Source organism: Fundulus heteroclitus, chromosome 19 (genome assembly GCF_011125445.2).
Source record: "Fundulus heteroclitus isolate FHET01 chromosome 19, MU-UCD_Fhet_4.1, whole genome shotgun sequence".
NCBI lineage: Eukaryota > Metazoa > Chordata > Actinopteri > Cyprinodontiformes > Fundulidae > Fundulus > Fundulus heteroclitus.
This window is the reverse complement of record NC_046379.1, coordinates 14,677,692-14,700,749: the sequence shown is the minus strand read 5'-3', so window position 1 is coordinate 14,700,749 and position 23,058 is coordinate 14,677,692. Positions and strand designations below refer to the sequence as shown.

At 38.8% G+C, this 23,058-nt stretch overlaps 1 long non-coding RNA gene across 1 annotated transcript; it reads right to left on the bottom strand.

The window, feature by feature from the left end:
- Positions 1 to 894: 894 nt before the first annotated feature.
- LOC105925983 lies at positions 895 to 22,608 on the bottom strand. Its single transcript, XR_001166206.3, has 3 exons — positions 22,505 to 22,608; positions 6,137 to 6,314; positions 895 to 3,101 (listed from the first exon to the last, which is right to left on the bottom strand). It is a non-coding gene; the product is annotated as an uncharacterized LOC105925983 (long non-coding RNA).
- Between the last annotated feature and the right edge of the window lie 450 nt (positions 22,609 to 23,058).

Below are 23,058 nucleotides of genomic sequence, written 5' to 3'. Positions count from 1 at the left end.
GATCAAACGAGCCCTTTCAACATATCGCTGTGTTCGGATAGCTTTCATGTCTTGCCTCATTACTGGAAAACTTTTCTTTTGACTGCAGCCGAGGTCTGAGAGGAGTCTGGACAGACAATGGGGCTGGACGACTTTCTCCGCTGTACAATGAGAAGGCAACAAAGATGTTGTCTCAAATCCCTCTTGAGGTGCCGGAGCCCCAGCTCTGTACCGTGGCCTGCAGGCCTGTGAGTTACAGTCTCCTAAAGCGGGAACTCGTCTGATCAGTCTCAGCACATGAAGAGGTAAAGCTTCATCCCAGCAGGAAATCACCAGGAAATCCGAAATGAGATGAACGTCTCTCAAAATGTCCTTTTCTATTTTAGACCCGATTGCAAAAGGCAAAGATGGTTAAATTGGGTCAAATCAGAACTTTAAATATGATTCCTTTAGATAAAACAATACCCGGGGACCTCATTGTTGAATTCCAATTAGAGGGTTTCATATTTTACAGCATTTTCAGACATCTACACAAAGTTAAATCCAGTGTATTTAAACTTAAACGGTATTTAAAATCTATACCATCAAGATTTGTCAAATTTGTACTTGATTATCCCTCAGATGCTTTTAAGTACAAGTTGTGATCTTTGATGTCTATATTTTATTTGTCAAAATATAAAAGATTTAGTTTTCAATGCTTTAAAACAGTGTAAAACTATGACCTAACAGGCTAGAGCCCAAAAAAAGCAGCATGATTATTCTTACAGAAAATGTCTGAATGAGGATACATTTACCTCTGGCTCAGTAACTTAAGACTGAACTCATCAATAAAACAGGACAAAAATCCAGTTAGTGATGTGGTAAAATAAGGATAAAGGACACATATTAACTATAAATCAATCAAGAAAGCACACATTATTTTTTAAATTGCTTTATTTCAATTGTGTAATGCAAGGAGGAATAAAGTCTGAAAACATTTTTTTTTCTGTACTAAATTTTATTTATCTTTTCCCTTACTTATCAAAACTTGGAAAATGAATCAAATCAAATTCAAGACATGAATGAGGAGTTGAAAAGTAAAAGTTAAAAAGACAGCCTCATAAAGGCTACTTTGGTTGATTAAATAGGCTAACAGTGCCTAAGTATTCAAAGTTTTTGTTCTGAATAAATTTGGATGGAACATTTCAGCTAAAAAAGTCACACATTCAACACATTTTTGACAGAAAGAATGACCAACCTTAAAAAGCCATAATAAAGGCCATGGATGTCTAGTGTTTGGAGGACATGGGGGGTAATAGAGAAAAATGGTATCTCAAATAACACAGAACACATTTTCTTAAAACTAAATATATTATCCTCGCAGAATATAAGGGTGTTTTTAGTTTTAAATTATTTTTAGTTCCAACACAGGGCTAACATTTCATTCCAACGGACACTAATATTTTTCCAATCATTTCTCGGGGAAGTGGGCAAACAAAACTTTGAGCGAATCCTTGTGTATACTCATTTTTTTTTTCTTACACTGAGAAATAGGCTGCAAAAGTCAGCGAACCCAGAAGAGAATTGATGTTTCATCGATCAGTGGACGGTTCAAGAGGAAATCACATTTCACAATTTTTCCTGTGAGAACTCGTTTGCCTCAAACACCAGAAAAAAGCTTTGACATTTTCTCTTTCTCTTTTTATTTTTCCATCTCTTCTAACCAGATGTTTTTTTTTCTGCTTTTGCTACGTTCATGTTTACATCTACATTCCCTCTCTTCCTGATGTAAACATTTTTTTTTTTTATGAAGTACATTCATCCCCTTTATCCTTTGATTACTGGTTTACAGGTTCAGGTCAATGCAGTTTTTTAACCTTAAATCCAGCATCAGATAATAGAAATATTAAGTGATAAAAAAAAAAATAAAGCTGTCCCTGGGACCTGGCTTGAGTACCAAATTGAAAATGAAATACCAGCACCTAATGTGAATTTTCCACGCTGATAATTTTTCCTTTTCTCGGAGGAACCGGCCAATAAGAGCAAAGCTTTTGTTCCCTTTATCACACACTGTTCATTTGTCTCCCAGCCGGAAAAGCCGTGTTAAGATAACGCCATCCTATCATCTGATTGTCTTATCAAAGTCGAACGACACAGCACCCCGAGTCACTCTGATGAAAAGGTTAAGAGCCTCAGATGCCTTTTGTTATGGCTGCTAAAATCCTCTTTTTTTAAAACAATGACTCGCCTTGATTTTAGCTATATAACCTATTCGTTTTTTTTTATTCCACTTATGTACAGCTGTGCTCAAGTCCTGGTTAATTTCTTATGGCCTCCTCTCAACATTTCAAGTGCAAGAGTGTGCAACCTTTACGCAGCATTTGACACCGGGGTCAGTGGTATTGCCCCACTTGAGCTAAAAGACGTTTGGTTTATTTTAGTTTAGTTTAGAAAGTGAAAACATGGACACCATTAATTTGTTTGCTCTCCCACTAGTCATGACCGCAGCAAATGCCATCACCTCAAAGAAGTGGTCGGCCGTCCTCACTTTTATTTGTTTGTTTCTTTGGAGAGTGTGAGAAGTTCTGGAGCCTGGCTGCGGCAGACATTGCATTTGTGCAAGGAAGGGGAGGGAAGGGGGGGGGGGGGCGGATTGTGGCGACCATGCAGAAGGAGAAAGCTATAGGGAGCTAGCAAACAAGTTAGCTGGTGACAGAGTGGGGGGTTGAGGAGGTGGTGATGGCGCTGGGAGGGGTGGGGATTCATTTAGCCAGGCATAGCTGCTCTTGTTTGTGGTTGTCCCTGACAGCGTCGGCACCGCTGCTCCAAAGCACCTGTGTTTGCTCACTAGCTTTCCCCCAATCTGCTCGAAAAATGCTGTGAGCATGTCACATGGTGGCCAGATAGCCTGGGCACCATGGGAATACAAAAGCCGAGGCTTTTAGAACAGTTAATCATTAATAGAGGCCTCTCTTTTGTTCCCATTCAGCTCCGTGCTGACAGAGGCTTTGATATTACATATGGCAGACAGGTCAGACGCAGATATAGCCAAGTACATCGACAGGAAGGAGCTTTCGGCTCCGACCGGTGCAGGGAAGTGAAAGTGAGGAGTGCAGAATGCGTCCGCTCACATGAACATCCATCTGTAGATAGAACAGAGACATAAGGTGAAATTACAGTGCGTTAATGTTTTTTTACTCATGTCTTTAGCCTAAGATGCAAATTTGCCGAAGCTGCACTTAGCCTTGTCATTCAGAGTTTTTCAAACTTTCCGTTTGTAGGCCTACACGACATTTGCAAACTGTCAACCATGATGCAGCAATAACTAATAACCGATCAGGATCCATTTAAAGATTGTGAGTTGAGGATGTCTTAATTGTAGCAATAGGTGATAAAGCTCCTAAGCTGTGTCGTATCTCGATGTGATTGCTGCAGTGTAGCGGCAACATGTTCCGAAATGTGATATGTGTTGTCTTAAGATATGACAAAGACAAAGTTTTAAGGTGGTAGTTAACTATTTTGATGCAAATTTCTATTGAAAGGGGTAGAAGCTGTTAATAGCTATGTTTCCATCCAATTTTCATGTGAATTTCAAGTAAACTTTTAAAATGTTGCAAAAGAAGAAGAAAAAAAGAAAGTGTGAGTTAGGTGTATTTCCATCCACATGGCTTTGAGCAAATTTTTCAGGCTACACAAATTCATAATTTTGTGCATAATTTCATAAGAGGTTTACGTTATGCATGGCTGTAATAAAAGGGAAGCATGCAGACTTCTAGTGTTTATGTATCCGGTTAGCTCCGGTGTTCATGTTCATTGTAGCTCTGCTGCTCTCACTGTATACTTTGAAAATGACAAGAAACAAACTGTGTTCAAGTTTATGAGAAGAAGGCCTCCATACAAACATCTAGCCACAAGCAAAGACTCTGGACCTAACGTTAGCTGCAACAGTCCTGGTACAGGCAAGTGCTGTAGCCAGCTCAAAAATAGCAGGTATGGAGCCCAAAATGAATACATATCTGACATGACTGCACAGGTTCGCATTTCATATTATTGATTCAGCGCTCAAGAAAAATGCATTTGAATCAAAAAGCTTGGCTTCTTGTGTCAAACATTTGTATTTGATCAAAAATACAATGAATCACGTTGACCTTACTGCAAATGCTCAAATTAATTTGATTTGGTTTAATACAGTTGCATTAAAATCTTTAAACTGCCATGTCATTAAACCATATCAAAGTTAAGCATTTTACATATTACTTTAATACCAGACCGTTAACCCTGGCCTCAAACAGTTCACATGACCTCCCTCAGTATGTGTTTCACACAGGAAGACCATTGGGGGTGCACTGTGCCCTACTTTCCCTTTACTGTGCAAATAATCACCTGCTTCTGTGTAATTAACCACCAAATACAAATGTGGGAACAGTTTAATGGTTTATAAAAATGGAACCTGCATAAACCGCAATGATATTTTTGAGATTGTAGTTGTTTTAAGATGGAAAAAGTCTGTACTAGTCGTGAACCGTGTCCTATAAGCAGTTAGCTTTAGCTTCCAGAGCTAGCTAATCAGGTTTACTGTAAAAGAAGACATTAATAGAGTTATATACCGCAGTTGACTGCTTGAAACGTTTTACAGAACTTCACATAAACGTTTGGTTGTTTTGCAATAGAAATAAAAATGGAAAAGAAAAAGAAATATCAATCTTCCACACATCAGGCAGCTACACTGCAACAATCACATGGTATCAACATGTACAGACTTGCAATGCACTCTTAGTTCACAATGTTATTTTAAAAAAAGAATCTAGATGTGCTTCTTTTTTTCTCTCCGTTCGCTAATTGCTACATCCTTTGTGAACTGTGGCTTTAAGCAACGCTTGTCACATTCAAAGATGAAAAATGGGTGAAAAGAAAATGAAAATTTTGGCATTGTCACAAATTGGCAGCATTGCAATAAAAAGAGAAATGTCTTCCGGACTGACCCTGCAATTAATGAACATCCCCTAATCTCAGTTTGCTCTTCATCTTGGACTGTGAATGAGGAGCCTGGGACTCATTTCAAGTTTGTCAAAGTCGACTTTGGAGCAGGGGAGTAATACAAATACGTGAACTTGCTTTCACCGAAGCAGGGCCAGATTTATCTGGAAGAGGGGGAGAATAGGTTTGCTCAGCCACATTCACATAAAGCGCTAAAAGGGTCAGAGACAAACTCTTTACTTCCCTTTACCTCAGCATGCCAATGGTTCTTTATTGAAACTTTTTTCCCGACCCCACCCTCACCTCCCCTTCAGTGCTAATAAGGCTGTATGGGGAGCTGAAGAGGATAGTGGTACCACAAACATTTACAGCTGAAAATGCAGCACAAGTGGAGGCAAAGTGGCCACTCGATCCAGGATGCTCAGCGCGCCAGGAGTCAATCATTAACGTGGCACTTTTGGTGATATCTGCTCTCTCTCTCTCTCGCTCTCTCGCACTGAGTGGAAGGCAAAAGATAAATGAAGGTTGTGTTTCAGCGAATGAAGTCAGGCTCCAACTCACAAACTTTGGGTGCTTTAGCAAACATACCAGCCCACACATTGGTTCCTTTTGAGATTATTGTAGTCGGTTCAACCTGGCCAACAACAGTGAACGCTTGTGCTTACGTCACCAGGAGGAATTCGCTTACGTCTCATGATATGCATTATTTATGTTGGTTTCTGGTATTTCTTATTCGTCTAGGAATGATTTAAATGACAAATAACGTCTTTCTGTCGTCCAACATTTTCTTTTCATTCGGTTTTGAACCGAACCAGAAAGTTAAAAAAAAGGACTCCTTTGTCATGTGCGAGCGTCATGCAGCTATAAATCTTTCCCTGCTTCCATGCAGCTCAATTTCTCTATAGCGTGTTTATTTGCTAACCCTGGTCACTTGCGATAAGGGCCACCAACGTCTTTAAACTGTAATAACTAGCCTCGGCGTGCACTTTTGCACCGCGGAGCCTCAAATAGGAGGAAAAATGGTACAAAACAAAAAAAGCGGTGCAGCTAATAAATCTACAGCCTCGGGTTTTAAGTAAATGATTTCAGTTGAACTAAATCAAACGACGGGCTGAACAAGTGCATGTTTCCAACAAAAGTTCCCGTTTCAAGAGGGAAGGAGCATTGCTGATGGATGGCTTGGCAAACATAGTTGACATACCTGGGCAATGCCACGGGCCGGTCACAGCCTAGGACTGAGAGGGGACATTGTGTTTGAGTTTGTGTGAACACGAGTGCATCAGCAAGGCTCCTCCAAAGCTATCCCTCTTCCCTCCGAGGCATCCTCTCCCTCCTCTCCTCCCGCTCGGGCCGTGGGGATCACTTCAGTCAGCAGAGCCCTGTTTGACAGAGACACAGCCTCCATATAAATCCCATCCTCCTATTTATTTGATGTGCAGTTCTACTAGGACGCCTTCGATCCGTCCTCGGGGAGCCCGCATCTCAAAACACTCAAATAGTCTGGGTGTGCAGATAAGCTCGGGGCCGGAATTATACTCCCAAATTCGCAAATCCTTGCAGCGCTGTTCCCCGTTTGAAAGCACGTTCGCCGCGAGAACGCCAAAACGCTGCATCATATGTGTTAACCATGCTGCCGGGGAGAAAATGTTGCCACTTCGATAGGTCTTGGTGTTGCTTTGTGCATTTAAAATACACGAAGAAAAATGCGTGTCGCTTGTTTCTCAAGTGGGGTTTGGATTGTGAGACGGGTCAATGCAGCTCGGTAGAAGAGTGGTAGACCTTTACGGGGAACACCCAGGAATGTTTAGTTAACTGGCTCGTCCCATTTAACCGCGTGTGTTGACGTTGTTTACCGGGTGTTGACATTCACACACTGCTAAAAAGGTAACGTGACGGTGCAGTGGTGTCTAGTTGAGATGTGTGGTGATTCAAATTATTTTTCTTGGAATTATGTAGCAGAAATCCTGAAAATTCAGTAAAGATAAAAAAATAATTATAATAAAAAAAATGCAAACAACAGTAAACCATTTTTGCATTTTTTCTTTTATCACTACAGCATTTTTACACCTTTGCAAAAAATTTATGGAACTCTAAATCTCAATGCACATTAAAAGAATTTTAACTAAATTGCAATAATTCAACTAAAAGTACAAATACTGTTAATTTGCCTCAGTTTCTTTAAAATTTTTTGGAAAGCACAGCTTAAAGTGTTTGAGATGTCTAAAAGTGTTAGGGATGTCTCAAGGTATTCTTTAATCTATTAACCCAGCAATGATTTAAAAATGTGAACTGGGTCACAATAACCAGTGGTTATGTTAACCCTCATTGGATCAAAGCAATGACCCTTACACTGGTTAAATTTTTAACCAAGTGCTCAAAGTATTTATGTGACAAAAACACGGTAAAGCGCATGCATATTTAAATGTTTATATATATATATATATATATATATATATATATATATATATATATATATATATATTTATATATATATATATATATATATATATATATATATATATATATATATATATATATATATATATATACATAGTTTTTCCTTTTTTTCCTGGTATGCAATATATATCATTTTAATTATATATATTAACCCTAACCCTATTTTCCAAATGAGATAGGAAAAACAAATTGGGATGCATGTTTACTTTAGCACGTAAATGCTATTTTAATCTTAATTAAATGCTAGTTAATGTTATGTTGTGCTCTTTTTTTTGTTTGTTTTTATTAATATGATTATTATACAAAGAAAGCCTAATGACGCAGATATTTAAGTTTATGATGCGGTAACCTGCAATTCAGCTGATAATGTGTGGTCCAATTTCCCTTTATGTGGTACCTGAGCAATAAAACCTAATTGTACAATCATAAGTTTGCAAAGGGCAAACATGAGTTATCTCACATAAATAAAAAAAATTGGCAGGTTTAAAATGATTACAAGCTGCAAACCCAAATACAGTTTCTCCATCTGATATATATATATATATATATATATATATATGGATGTATGTATTTGTGCATTTATCACGCAGTATTATAAGGATACTTTCTATTTTCTAAATGTACATGCAACCAAGCCTGGCTGTCTTTCCGTCTGTCTGTTTCCTTCCTTCTGACCACCCACTGAGGGCCATATGGTTAAAAGCCAGCGCTCCTCTCCACATCCTGCCACCTCTACGCTGACCTACAGGTGGCAAAACAGCTAACCTGTTAAAGTACCTGGACATCCAATTACTTTGGGTCACATCACCTCCACGTTTAGCAACTGAACCAAACACCACAGAGAGAGAGAGAGCCACATGCACCCTTCAGACTGTTTCAGGTAATTGGAGCAGTGTTGTAAGTTTCCTATGACTCACGCGGCTCTTTTCTCCACCCATGAATGCTGGAAGATTGTAGGTCGCGGTTAACTTTAGAAGCGGAGTCCTCTCAGCTCATAAATTACACGGCAACGGACAACCTTAAGCGGTGTTGAAATGCCTCGAACAGAGCTTTATTTCAGCGCTGCTGGAGCGTGAAGCTGGGAGCACCACCCCACAAGGAGCCTAGCTCTCACAAGCACACATAAGACAGCTATTTATCTTGTTGTACCTGAGGTCTGACATGCTGGCAAAGCGCTGTTGGTGCACCAAAGGCGGATGCGAAAACAAGCACTTACTGTTTCCTGATGGATGCTGATTTTTTATTTATTTTTTTGAGGGTGCCTTCGCATCATACCGTTATCTTTTCATTTTTATTATAATGAATTCCGGTCCCGCATTTAAAAATTTCGGGGGCCCCCACCCTCTCCCCAACACAAGGGTTTTCCTTCCTGGGACCTGTCTTGGCACAGCTTCTAGCACTTTGAAATCTGATCTGATAGATTAAGAGCTTAGCCATTAGAATAAACCATTGTGGAGTCATTATGAGTCGTATTTTCATGCTGGCGGAAAAAAGAACAGTTTTCATGCTGTGTCTGTGAGTAAAAAAGGCTTTTTGTAACCACAGATCATCACTCTCTTCAAATACATTTTAACCCCAGGGGGGGGGGGAAGAAAAAGAAGCTTACACAACATATGAGCTTTATACAAATGTGACAGTAAAAACAGGCATTGAGCATCTTTCTTTTTTCAAAGGGATGCTTCACAACATCATATTGTGTCGAAATCATCCTCGGTCTGACCACCCAAGGGGTCTTGACACCACAACCTTTACAGAGGGGGATGGGCGTGTTTGTTTTTTGGCAAGTGTCTGCTCACATGCATGAATGTGCTCCTCCGTCTTATGTGTATTGATCCTCCTATGCATTTCACTGCTCCTCTTTTTTTTTTTTTTTATTTGTTTGTTTGTTTGTGATCCTTTCCCATTCTTATTTTATTCTCCACAGCCCCGACCTCAGAAGCAGGCTGCTTCCATTTCCTGTCACGCAGACGGCATTACACAGATTGATAGGGAATACGCATTTGACGGGGAACAGGTCAATGTAAATGCAAACCAACCAACCAGCTCCTACAGTGGCCACATCTTATTTTTCCCCTGAGAATCCTCCGAAGGTTCCCTCTTTTAACTGGAAACGTCTTTGTTAGGTTCCAGAGAAGAGTCCACGTGTCTCAGGTTTTATCTGACGATAACTAGTTCTTGATTTTTGAAAGATCATTGTTAATCCATTAAATCCAGATACAAGAAAATTTGGATTTTTGTAAACATTTGACACTTTATCGGATTTTTCTTCTAAACATCGCCTTTTCGTTTCTGTTTTTTGTACCATAATCAATGTTTTAATCTTTTGCCGTCATGCACGCATCATAACTAATTATAACTATTGTATATTTGGGGGAAAAAATCTCATATATAACTCTAACTAATTTGCTCACAAACCTAAGTCTCTTTAATAATACCGTTTAACTTTTCAAATAATTAACTTTTCAAAGGACTGATACATAAAAAAAATGAAATGTTATATTTCATAACATGTATTTGTTTATTGTTCGCACTTAACGCAACATTATGTTTATTGTTTAAACATTATTATTATATTAAATAGGCTGGTTTCCCCAGTTTTCTTTTTGGTGTTGTATCACAGTGGACACCTTAGGCTTTTGTTGTCATTTAGTCATTACAGCCAAAAAGATTCTCCATTCAATATAAAGATGATTGCACCATTAACCATATAACGATCAAAAAAGTTGTTTTTTGATTTTTTTAAAAAGACTCCTTTTTAACAAAGTTGTTCCGTTAGCCCAGAAACCTCATTCTCTACAAAAACATTGAATTCTGTTTAACATAACGAATCAATTAACACATTGATTTTTAAAATTAGCATTAAGAATAAGAATTATTTATGCTTGGAAAAATGTTTATTGCAAATGTTCCTGGTTTCCTTCTTTTTTATCATGCATTACGTTTTAAACATTTGTTAAAATCAAAAAGATAAAGAATGCATAAATATATATTCAGCAATATCTTTACTTAATCCAAAAGGTATTTTAGGAACATAGTAACTTTGTTAAAGAGGCACAGGTGTCAGGGGTTGCATAAAAATAAGATGTTTAGCTTTATGGGGTTAAACTGATCAAAGTTGAAATTAAGCATCTTTATCACACTCTGTTCTTGACTTGTGTTTCCCTCTTCAAGACGAAGAGAAAGGTCAGGCCTTATCCCCCCCCCTTCCTCGGCCTAAACCCTGCCTTTTATGGCAAAGTGGGAGCGATTCAACCTCTAAACGAGCACACATGCAAGCAACAGAGATACACATGCGATAACCTGTTCAATTAGACAACAACCACCACGACAGACAAAAAGTAGACAGATAAATGACCATACAGTATGGCGTACAATGGGAATTAAAAGTATAGGGCAGCTGGGCTCTTATCTGGCCAGGGAAGAAGAAACCAGGCAACAAAGGGAGGCCTACGACTAAGAGGCTTGATGCATGGGAAAGCCATGGGCCGGCCATTGTGGCTGCCCTTCTGCTGAGCAAATAGTCCAAACTGTTCATTCCCCATCTCCTATTCTCTCGTCGGTACATTGTTTGTGTCCTTGCATTTCATTCTGACTCGGGAAGATTGCTCTCAGGGCCAGTGAGCAAACAGTCCAAAAAAGAGCCAGCTATCTCCTGCCGTTCCCAGGAGAACTAGCATTTTTATTTCGGCTCCAAGCTGTCAAAGGATTGGAGAGTTTATGTCAGGATCCTGAATTAATTGCTTTAAGCCTCAGGGCCAAAGCCCGATTATTTTTTATTTTACTTTTTTTTTTTGCCTTAGATTTATTACCAAATGTTTGGTAAAATATTTTCTACCAAATTATGCAGAAGCCACCCCCCATCCCCCACCCTTACCCCACCCATCTCCTTTTTTTTTTTTTTGGAGTTTTTTTTTTTTTTTTTTTTGGTAGTCGACAAACATTTGGTGTTGGATACATATTGGGTTGGTTTTCCTGCAATACAAATGATGCGTTTAGTTGCTGCTGACAGCACAATGGAGTGAATGGTGACTGGCTACAGCACGGCTGTTAAGGATTTGGAAGAGCAAAGGCAAACAGAAAACTTTTTGTGTGGATGTGTTTTCTTCTATTCCAGGACGGTAGGTGCAGGAGCCAACCCTGGCAATAAAGTGTGTCAGCTTACAGATGCCTCAATAAACCATAGATGTTCAGACATTTGGTGGACGGAGCTTTAAAGGCTCTTAAATATTCCCTAAATGGCCAAATGGACTTCACAACCGTCTGTCGTTCTTATATTCCTCCCATGCTAATGGTTAATTTATAACTAAACACAGTATATCATACATCCGTCTGTCTTAGGATCAGTCTTTTTCATCCTGCTCATAAATGACGTTGGCAGTAATGTCACTGCTGCAAATGTTAATTTTTACGCTGATGATACAGTAACATATATCTCAGCTTTCATATCCACCCTGAACCTCGCTCAGCTGCAGTTGGTTTATAATACTGTCCAATCAAGTTCTAAGTAAAAAATCTTTAAAAAAAAAATCTTAATCTGCCACTCATCAACACTATTCCCAGATGGAGTGTGTCTCTCAGTACAAATATTTGGGCTTTTTACTTATTTTTTCTCTGTCTGTTATGTCTTAAATTCAGATGCTGATTTAAAACAAAGCTCAAACTCCAACGGAGCTTTTTTCCTTTTTTTTTTCTATTTTCAAGCTTAAAAGTAAGAAAGTAAGAGAGTAAGCAAGTGAGTGACTAAGTGAGTGAAGTGTATTCATATAGCACGTATTGCAGAAAAATATCTTTAAGTGTGTCACCGCGTAACAAAATAAATATTAAATTAGCACATAAAACAATACAATTGCTTAAAAGGGAAGGATAGACAGCATCAAACAACATAAAATATAATACAGAGCACGAAAGACTAAAGTTTAGGATGTAACTGGAAGCTTGACTATTTAAATGAGCATTCAGCCGCCTTTCAAAAGAGCCAATCGTGTCAATGCAGCAAAAAAAATAGAGGAGGTGCATTCCAAAGTTTTGGTGCTACTGACTTAAAAGATCGATCCCCACGTGTTAAACGAGTGAGTGGGACCATCTGCAAACTTTGGCCTCAAGATCAAAGAGCACAAGAGCAGAAAAAAAAAAAGGTTGCAGTAGTAAGTTTGCAATATATTGGGAAACTTTTCCATTTAATGCCCTAAAAGTTAGGACTAAAGTTGTAAAATCAACTGGCAACCAGTACAGGAAAGCCCAAACTGGGGTATGGGCTCTTTTATTTGTACCAGTTTGTGCCATTTTTTTGCGCAATCTGTATTCTATATATGACATTCATTTGTTAAACCAGTTAAAGAAAATGACAAACATCCGGGTTAGTTCAAACAAAAATGAACCGATCATCATCTAAAGTCTAGCTTTTGACACCAGCAATCTACATTCAGATATAATCCTTAACTGATGAAAGCAATTACAGATTGTTTGAAATTATGTTCAAGATGACATTTAGTTGGATCTCTAAAGCTCAACAGTACAAAGGTGCTTCGACATCTTCAGATGTTGCTTGATTACAACAATCGCGTTATCAGTGGCAATGATCCAAGTTGCTGTTTTATCTGCATTAAGCTAGAGAAAACTCATTTAATCACTTCTTCAATTAAAACTACAAACTTTGTGAAGCTTGGACACCCCAGAAGAACAGTAAAGCAGTATGTCATCAGCATAGACATAATAATGGATGTTATTATAGTGTTTTTGCAATCTGATCCAGTGTAAGTGCATAAAGTAAGAGAAGAATAGGGCCCAGAACAAAGCCTTGGGGAACATTAAACGACAGAGCTGCTGTGACCTGATTCACTCGGTAGTCTAAATTTAGACTGGTTCCTTACAAAATACAAACAAATTACTTATGTAACTTATGTTTGTAATGACATAAGTTACATTTAGCTTTTACTCAATAACATGACTGTTGCTTAGTAGCAATAGTCCTGTTATTGAAGCAGTGATCAGAGTTTCTAGTTATATTGTGTTGAGCTGGAGAAACTTAACATTTAACAAATTCTTGATTTATGCAAGGCACTAGATGAAAGTAGGCATTTTTTGTAGTACGGAAACCCAGAGGGAACATTACAGCTGAAAATCATCAGCATAGAAATAATGACGAACATTATTTTAGCACCTTAGACTCTGCCCCAGCAAAAGTACATTACCAAATTCACATAGACACTGAAAGATCTTTCGGAAAGCTACGAAAACAATCGACGCCCAAAAGAAGAAGAGGCCCAAAAAAAAAAATGGTGTATGGTGATGGTAAAAAATGGTTGCTGTTACATTTATTTATTTTATTGATGATAGAGGTAAGAGTTATGTTTATGGGCATCCTTCCAAAGCCTACAAGCTCAATTTACAATTTGTCATGGAGCTTTGATGTTCAAAACTAATCGTAAACGATCTACACACCTTTGTCTTTGTTTTCTTGTGTTCTGTATTTATTTATTTTATTCTTTTTTTAATTATTATTTTGTAGAGCACTTTGGACAGTACAATGTGTCATTGGAAGATGCACTAGAAATAAAGTTTGAATGATTTATTAATTGTTTGCTATATGCTTAGGTGGGATGGGCCGACTACTCTACTGGCACAGTGAGGCACTAGTGGATTTTAGTTTGTCAGGCAATTTGAATGTGGTTCCCTTCCTAATTAAAGACCTACATTCATAAGAAAATACATTTTAAAGACATTACCCCTCACACCTGAAATTGGTCACAAACTGACTGGCAAAACTATATATATATATATATATATACATATATATATATATATATATATATATATATATATATATATATATATATATATATATATATATATATATATATATATATGATATACTGTACATGGAATATCATGTCTCTTGAGCACTTAAACAGGCTTATTAATGGCTTCAATTATGATTATGTCTATGCATGTGTGTTTTTGTTGTTCTAGTTTGTCTCCTTAATCTATACAGCTGTCTGTCTTGCTTAGGAGACTCTTGAAAAAGAAACTTTTAATCTAAACAAGGTTTTTGCAAGGTAAGTAAAGTTTAAATAAAAACAGAAATGTATTTTAAATGTTCTGTACGGGTCTTCAAGCTATACACATTAAGCCGTATTCCACATGGTGGATGGTGAATGTGATCAAACAATGAACCAAAACGTCTACATGAAAATCCTGCTCAAATCTAATCACTAGCAGTTGTACAAATGTGAGGCCTTGACCTTATTAGGAAACAGTTGGGGAGGCTGTCAAAATAGAATTAATCTCTTTATTATCACTGATTAAACTTATGTTAAAAAGTGGAAATATTTACTGTATTTCCAGTTCATCAAAAAATAGGAGCACAGTTAGTGCCTGGGAACAGCCTCTTAACTGCTGAACCTGTTCTTCAGGTTTTATGGTCTACAGATTTCCAGCAACATGTGTAGAAAACAATGCAATGAATGTTATTTATGTCATTCTAAGCTTTGGTGAATTTACCATTCTTTCTGAAACAACAAATCTAGCCAGACTCAGTATATTAAGACACTCAAGGGAGGAAGAGCTTAATTAAAGTTTGGATTTCATTTCACAGCAGTTAATGCTTGGATATGTTTGTGCTTAACTAGCAGAATTATCATTTCGACGCTGTTAAAATGAAAACTGCTGGCTTGTTGAACACTTTAAGATGTCATATTAATCTTAAATAAACAACTCATTCAGGCCAGATTTATTTTTCACTGTTTTTTGTGATGAAATTAATTTCTTTTTTATTTTCAACATGGAATGCCAGTTGAACAGTTATAGCCTTTAAAACCACACATCAGTAACTGAACTTTGAGCCGACACGTTTTTCAGAGGTGTTTTGTAATGCGGTGGACCATTTTATTTGCATCCAAAATGCATTCAGCAGTATGTCACAGGGCTGCTTTGTGTTATGCAATTTGTTTAAAAAAAGCCTCCTGTCAAGTCCTGACTTCAATAAATCATGGTGGTAATCCTGGGATACATTATGCATTTATTTCAGCGGATTAAAATAAAATTGATAAAGAATAACACATTTATTCCAGTATTTCAATAAACAAGTTAAAATCATACTGTATATATGGAACCATTATGCATTGAGTGATATAATTCAGTTGTTTATTTTTGCTAGTTTTGATGGATATGGCTTACAGTTGCTGTCCTAAAACTTGGTTTATAAGAAAATTAGAGTATGGTTCAAAGTCCTTATTTAAAATAAAAGTTAATTATGCCTTTTATTTACAAATCAAAGTTCCCAGAGTCTGGAAGGGAGCACATAATTCATGGGGCTTCCTGTCCAGTGGGAAGTTTCCATAGCCAGTGATGATTTTAGGGAGTAATGTCTGTTGTTTATCTGCAGTGTTCTTTAAAGTCAAAGGTCAGTGCCGCTGTCTACCAGGACATTCCCCTCTGCTGACAAGCTTCACGGAGATGCTAACTTGGCACCTGCCCACACTCGAAAAAGTACCAATGCATGCCTTAATGATGGTATCACTGTTCCTGACCAGGAAGCAGGCCTGACCTGAACCTCAAAGAAAATCTGCAAGGTATTGTCAGGAGGAAGATGAGAGACACCAGACCCAACAATCTAGAAGAACTGAAAGCTGCTATTAAAGCGATCTGCGCTTCCTTAGCACCTCAGCAGAGCCGCAGTCTGATCGCATCCAAGCCGCGGCGCTTTGATGCAGTAATTCATGCTAAATGAGCCCCACGCATGGAATGTGCATACAGCACAATAGTAGAAATACCTTCTGAGATGAGCCTGAGATTTTTGTAACAATGGTATTTATTGGTTTTATGTAATATTTTAGCTTTCCAAACAAATTTTGGGGGGTTTTATTAGCTCTAAATAAGTGATTTAAACAACAGAAATAAATACTTGAAACAAGTCCCTCTGCATGTAATGAATCTTTATCATACATGGGTTTCACTTTTTGAATTGAGTTACTAAAATAAATAAACTGCTACTTTATCGGGTCTAAATGGACAAATTATGTAAAATCAGTAATCGCTGTGGACTAAATATGTCTACCACATGTAGATACTATTGTAATGTGTATTGTACCCTGGTTCAGGATGATGAAAAAGCTATGTTTTTGATTGTGCTTTTCCCATAACGTCAGAAAAATAAGACTAGACCCACCCCCACCCCCCACTCAGTCTTTTTGTTATGAATGTTTGGTTATGATATGAAAATACCACATTGGCTTATGTTATTTCTGCTCATACTTCCATTGTGGTGGTAGCTGGTATGTACAAAGTAATTGTAACTTGCCTTTCCAAATAAAAGTTTAAATATTAAAAAAAAACAAATAAACTGCTACTTTATGGAGAAGAGCATCTAGTCATACTGAACCGTTAACATCCAGCTTCTCTTCGTGGAAATATATTTTGCATGGGGCAAAAAATTTGCTTCTGCCTATCAAGGCAACTGTGCGGCCATGTGTTTTTTTTACTCACCACCAATTTAACCCTGTGAAGCGCAACACGTGCGCCCTCACGTTTTTATCTTTCTCCGTGGCACTTAAAGATAAGAGTGCCACGGCTCTGACCAATAAATCTGCCGGTTGACTCCCTAATCTGAAAGGATATTGGGTGACAAATGGTGAGATGTTTCTGTCAGCGTCAAGCAGGCGAGGGTTAAATAGTGTGTATCAGGGGACTACTCTGCTGTCGGGGAAAACATACAGGATTCATCCTTCACTATAATCTGCTCAGCGGCCCGGTAGACGCCTCCCAGCTTTCCGCAATCCTTCATCCGCGCATCCGTCTCCCCTTTATAAATAACGCGGCCATTTATGTGGAATTAAATTGGGGATTAATTTGATTCAAGTCAGGGTATGGGAATTCATTAGCGGGCTGACAGTGGCTACATACATGGAGTGAATTTAATTTGAGTCTCCCAAGGGAGGCTGTGTGAAATGGAGCTCTGAAAGACAATTAGGGAGGTTGTTTTTCTTATTATTATTCTCACACCCTTAAAGTGGAACTCCATTGCTGTTGATGGCTTTTTTATCATATTAAGAGCAGCACTTGCCTTCTGATGAAGTCGACTGAAATGGAGGGATGATGTAAGGGGGGGGTGGGGGGGGGGGCAGAGGGCCTTGGCCTTGTCCTGCCACATGGATCAAGACCCTTGCATGAATGGGACGATGTATAAACAGCTTTTTTTCCACCCAGATCTGGCTTTCACTCATGTATGGTATTAAAATAGGCACATTATTTGAATGTCAGTGATTCTCATGAATGTCGAAATGGCATACCCGCTGCCGCAGTTTTCTGACAAGCAGGGCAGTGTAAGGCAAATGCATTATATTCAACTCCAAGGACAGATTAACGAAGTTACCCCCCTGCAGCACACCAGCCCAGCTGTTTTCTAAATTGGACAAGTCCCATTGTAAGGTGTCCTATCAATGTGCACATGTCTGCATGAGTGAACATATGCAGGACAAAATATTCTGTAGTTTGTTATTCCGAGGACAGCACCAGGGGCACAGAGGCTTGTTTGCCTTCGCAGAGAGAGGAGATTGGATTGGGGGTTTAAATGAATCGCTGGCGCACTACGTTTATAGGTTTCATTAACTTTTAATGAGTTGGATGTCCTTCGATGTGATTGGTTGGCAAAGCCGCGCTTTCACTTCCTGAAACAGGAGCTCAGGAGGGGGGGGGGGAAGTGAGGAAATATTGCGGCAACTTGGCTCGCACATTATGACCATGTGCTGCGAAATGTGCCACTTTGGGTGGAAACGGCTCAGAGAAAAAAAAAAGGCATATATATGTGGTGCTATTCATCAGCCGCTTCTGAGAGCGGAATCTGAAACCTGGATGTATCGAGTCTCGGGGGGAATAAAGAAACCAGGGCAGATCAATCACAGTCTAGCAGGCATCCTTTTACCACTCCTGACTGACATATCATTTTATGGTGGCTCTGCCAGCAAGGTTTGATCTCCAAGACAGGCGCGAGGCCCAAAGGGAAATGCCCGTGGAATTGTCAAAGAGGGGCTAGATGCACAAGTGAACACAAACACTTCCAGCTGATGCCCGACTCCATATTAATCTCCATCCAATATAGTATTTTTCTGCCTGGGTGATCACACTTTTATTATCTTGCAGAAAGGTTTTTTTTTTTTTTTCCAGATGCTTTATGCTTTGAGAAGCTCATCTAACCCTCCCTTCTGGGCCTCACCTCAGAGCTCCTTCCGAACCAAAAGCTTTGCCGGGGAGTCTGAGTTTTATCTCCATCTATGGAATGCTCCAGTTCAAAAGTTGCAATCTGGTTAACGACGATTGATATTCACCGGTTTCTTTGAGGCTGTTGCTTTTCAGTTTGCATGATGAGAATAAACACTGACCATCCATCCATTTCCAGAAGTATAAAAGCAGCAGGGTAAAGAGGGGCACCCCGTCCAGGCCTGAATGGATTGCCTTTAGGTCACAGCATATCCCACCAGCTGTTGCCTCACAGTACTCAATGGGCATTGTTGATGGATCTTTCTGTCTCCCTTTCTCTTTTTTTCTCTCTCTCTCTCTCTCTCAGGACTTGAAGGAGTCCTGCACTGGAATGTCACAAAGTCGTGTCAGAACTGAGTGCGGGCACATCACAGTTAGCATCCGCATTCTCAACGCGTCCCTTTGGGTCATCCCTCTCCTTTTCTGCATCTTTCTTTCTCGCAAATTCATTTTTTGTTTTTATTTCCATCGTCTATATCTAATCTTCTGCATGGTTCTAAATGCACAAAATAATATTCACGTCAAGAAAGGCTTTAAGGCTTTAAAGGAAATTTATTACTAATTTTAAAAAAAAAGAAACTATTGGCAGTTTAAAATAGATTTTGTAAAATGTCTGTATGCGTGTGTGTTGGAGTTATTAAAATAGACTTACATTCAAAGGGTATTGATAAAGAAACAGTAAATAATCAGATTGAAATAAAGTAAAAAATTAATTACTTAAAATATGGTCAAAATAAAAACTTTAAAATGTTCGAGTTGAGGAGGAAATTAACTCCCCAGAGTAAATTTCTGCTATATCATTAAATGTATTTTTACTATAAAACAAACAAAAAAGGTCCAGCTATGATTAAATCACTGAACGCTAACATTTGCTTCCAAAAACAAATGTAGTTTAAAAGTCAGAAACCACTCCAAAAAATAAATGATCATTATTTGACATCAAAAAGGTCAGAACAGACCTATTGATTTACCTATGCATTTGCATTTTATTTACATTTTTATTACTTAAATAGAATATGATTCCAGGAAAATGTCTTATGATTAATACATCTAAATCCAATTTTAAATCTGTAATTTAGAGCTAAAAACTTCAAGAAGATCCAAATTGTTGTGCGTAGCCAAACAATTATTAAATTGGAAAATTGCATTTATGTTTTAAAATATTAAATTCCAGTTTCTATTTTTTTTTTCATGAAACACCGTAATACAAGTGGGTTTATGATTGATTAGTACATTTTGACCTGCAGTCTAATAAAATCTATGTAATTTTCCTTTCTGTATGGGATATTATTGCCTTTATAATAAGGACTTTATTGATGCAGAGTTTTATTGTTATATAGTTTATGGTTTGTGTAGCTGTGGCAATAGAAACCGGCTAACAGCTGTCATCAAAAATTACTTAGTGAGTATTTTTAGTCACGATGACCCTTTGCATCTCAAATACGTCAAATTAATTAAATACTTTAAACGAATGCCTTTTGTGTGTGATATTGTGCACATGTTCTAATAGAATTTATCTTACCTGTTTTTCTATAAGTAAAAGTGGTTTTCTATAAGTGCGGGACATAAAAACAAATTTAAAAAGATTAAAAAAAAAATAGGAATAAAAGCGCACGGTGGATGGGTTGGTGGGCACGGAGCGCCTCACCGGGACGGGCCGCCCTGCTGTGAAACCATGGGTGGCTTGGAGTTCTGACTTTGTGGTCCCTTTAATATACTGAGGGACGCCAGTTTGCCCTGCTAAGATATGGGATTAGGAGTATTTCTGGTGAAAGAGGAGTTAAGTCGGGCTAGTGTGGACGGTCCCTCCCCTGCAAAAGGCTGAGACAGAATTACAGCTTGTTGGACCGGTGTCCCGCCGTCTCCGTGGAGACAGATCTACTTGGGTGTTCCAGTCCGCGGGCTTCGGCGCGCATGCAGCCCATGTAGGTGCGGCAATGCTCCGCGCACTGCGCGGGCTGCAGACCGCCATGCCATCCCCCGGCGTGACTAAATTAATAAATCTGAACAGAGCCAGAAATAGAAAATGAAAGTCCTATTTGACAAAGCGAAGATTTATTACTGCGGACCATGCCGTTCGAATTATTGCAAAAAAAATATATATAAGGAATATATTATAGCTCTACATTTCCCCTCGGTGGACTTGTATTAACTAAGGAAGTCCCATTAGAGCTGACGCCCTTGGGTGGATGCTCATATCTGGCTTATGATGTGAGTCATTTTTTAGAGCACAGAGGCCCAAACTCGCCTATAGGCATTACAATGTCTAGCTCTGGAAGATTGGAGCAATTAGAGGCAATTAAAAGGCATGAGGAAAAAAAGGAGTAATTGCCGATCATTGTTGCGACACGGATAGTTTGTCTTAAAAAATCTTTAAACGCGATTATCAGAAATATGTGCTCGTAATCCGCGCTAAATGCCAAGTTATTCAGACTTTCTCGAATGCTGCGATATTTGAATGCACCTTTCTGGAGTCAACCCCCCCACCCCTGCAAATGGCTGTGAAAGATGCGCCTGGGTGTATTGTCTCTCGACGAGAATGGGGGTCCGGTTTGCAGGCCCCTAATCAAGAAATATGCTAATTTGAGCTCAAGAAATGCAAAGAAATCAGGTTAGCGGGTTAAACAAAAAAGCAGAAGAAGAAGAAGAAGAATAAACAGGCGCCGACATCCTCTTTTTTCCGTTGCTATAACAACCCGTGCTATCCTCCCTGATTCAAAAGCTACAACATAAAGTTGCTATATGGAGGAAAATAAAGGTGCAATCCTTCGGCCTCTTTGCACGTTTCCCTCCTACCAGAGCAGACCCAAGCTCCTTGAATCTGCGGAGATCCAAAAGACCATCCCTGATCTCAGAGCGCGCTGGGAAGGGGTCTGGACCAGGGTTACTCCCCCTCTTCAAAGGGCTGGGGGGGTAAAAGCTGCTTTGAGAGGCAAATGTTTAATATTGGCTGAGAGGCTGTAGAAGAGCTCTTCATTCTGAAGCCTGCTGGAGATTTATTATTTTATTTTTTTGCAAAGGCATTTGTATATAATGTATTATTATTATTATTATTATTATTATTATTATTATTATTATTATTATTATTATTAATAATAATAATAATAATAATAATAATAATAATAATAATAATAATAATAATAATAATAATAATAATAATAATAATAATAATGCAGTTATTTTTGCAGTTTTTATAATTGCAACATGTATTATTTTTATGCACTTTTTCCCCCTTGTTCTTTGCTGATTAAACTATGTCATAACAAAAGTCATTGCAGCTGAATCGAATACCAGCGGGGCAGGTTCAAGGCAGCAGAAAGCGCCTTTTTTTCCGAAATTTGCGCTCATGGGAACGGGATATCAATCAGCCGCACACTGCAAAAAATAACCAGCTGCATGTCTTCAGGTCTCATATGTCCCTCGGACATGTGGAGACATCCGCAAGCCGACTATCCTGTCTGGTTCAAAGCAACGTGGTTTCCAAGCTCACGCAGCGCACTTGTCCATTGGCTCATATAAATGCACCTGAATAGAGGAACACGCTCTACATATCACACTAAGGAACTCATAGTTATTTGATAGGAAAATATGAAACGTTATTTTGTAGTATCAAAATACTGTTTGAGCACAGAGACATCTCTCTCACGCGTCAGGTACACAGAAACTCACAGATCTCCTCAACTTTGCGCCGCAGTCGCGAAATCCAATAGATCCCCTTTCCCATTGAATTCTGGATATCATCGCCTCTGCCCCCCCTCATGCGTGCATGCACACGAACGGCCGTCAGCTCGTTTCACCCGTTCAAGCAAAGTGGCCAAAGTCAAAACGCGATATGTGGTGGAAAATAAAAGCTCCATACCTGTGCAAGATAGCCGGTGCTTGTTGGCAAGCCCCCACAGAAGCCCATTGTAGGAGCTTGCCTTCTGCCTTCTGCAAAGGGCTCCAGACATCACAGCATTTATTTGAGCTCAAACTCTGTCACTGTTGACTTTAGCTACAAAGCAAAGATTTCACTGCCACGCTAGTTAAAAAAAAAAAATGATTATTTCACAGAGATATCGATCAGTGCGCTATAAAAAAAAATCAGCTTAGCATTATATGTCTAAAATGAAAAGAACGAAATTTAATGTCTGTGTAAATTTACAGAGCGTCCGATTCAAAGTTTACACTTGTGCAATTTGGTTTGTGCGTGCCCGTGTGTGCGTGTGTGCGTGTGTGTCCGTGTGTGTGTGTGTACTCTTCCTATATGCGGGCATAGCCTCCACTCCATTGTTTACTGGCTTTGTTTATTCGCAGATCACGCTGTTTAAAGTGCGGGCTGCAAAGAGGGTCTGGAGAATAAACGCACACTTTTGGCCCCTACGTGTTCAGAAGTTCCAAAGGGGAAGTTTGGCCTGTGCAGGAGCAGAAGCA